The following is a 633-nucleotide window of genomic DNA, read 5'->3' as shown; positions in this document are numbered from 1 at the left end:
GATTCGCCGGTGCGCCGCTTCCGGGCCCCGCCGCCCGCCGGAAGTGGGCGCGCCGCGCGGCCCCCTGGGAAGCGTAGTCCCGCCGCCGCCGCGCACGCGCGCACGCCTGCGTGAGTGGCGCGACGCTAACGTCACCCTTCTGCGCCGTCCTCCCGGCGTACCCCGCGGGGTCAGGGCGCTGGCAATTAGGCGGGTCCCAGGGCACCTATGGGGCGGGGGCGTCGGGAGGGCCGGGGCGCAGGGCTCCCCAGCGCCGCCCCCACCGGAGAAGCCTCGCCCCCGGGCCAAACGGCGGGGCGGCGTGTGAACGCGAAGGAGCCGGGCTGGAGACGCGGCGGGGGTGTGCGCTGTTCTCAGCCTTTCTGAGTCTGGCGTTATGTCAACGTGAAAAATGGAAGAGAAAAGAAATAGACTCACTAAAGTCAGCGACCCTTTCGTGTTGATTTCCGTCGTCTTTAAATATGAACCCCCAGAGGGGCGCCTTTGAAGAAAAACACAGCATTTCTAAATGAAGGGCCGAGGCCCTTGTCAACGAAAGTAATCGATAAACAATCTATAATAATAATAGAAAAGAGTTTTATTTGAGCCAAGCTGAGGACTAGCCCAGAAGCCCGCTTACCAGGTTTCCCTGAG

Source organism: Neophocaena asiaeorientalis, unplaced genomic scaffold (genome assembly GCF_003031525.2).
Source record: "Neophocaena asiaeorientalis asiaeorientalis breed wild unplaced genomic scaffold, Neophocaena_asiaeorientalis_V1.1 scaffold104, whole genome shotgun sequence".
Lineage (NCBI taxonomy): Eukaryota > Metazoa > Chordata > Mammalia > Artiodactyla > Phocoenidae > Neophocaena > Neophocaena asiaeorientalis.
Note: the sequence above shows the minus strand (reverse complement) of the source record.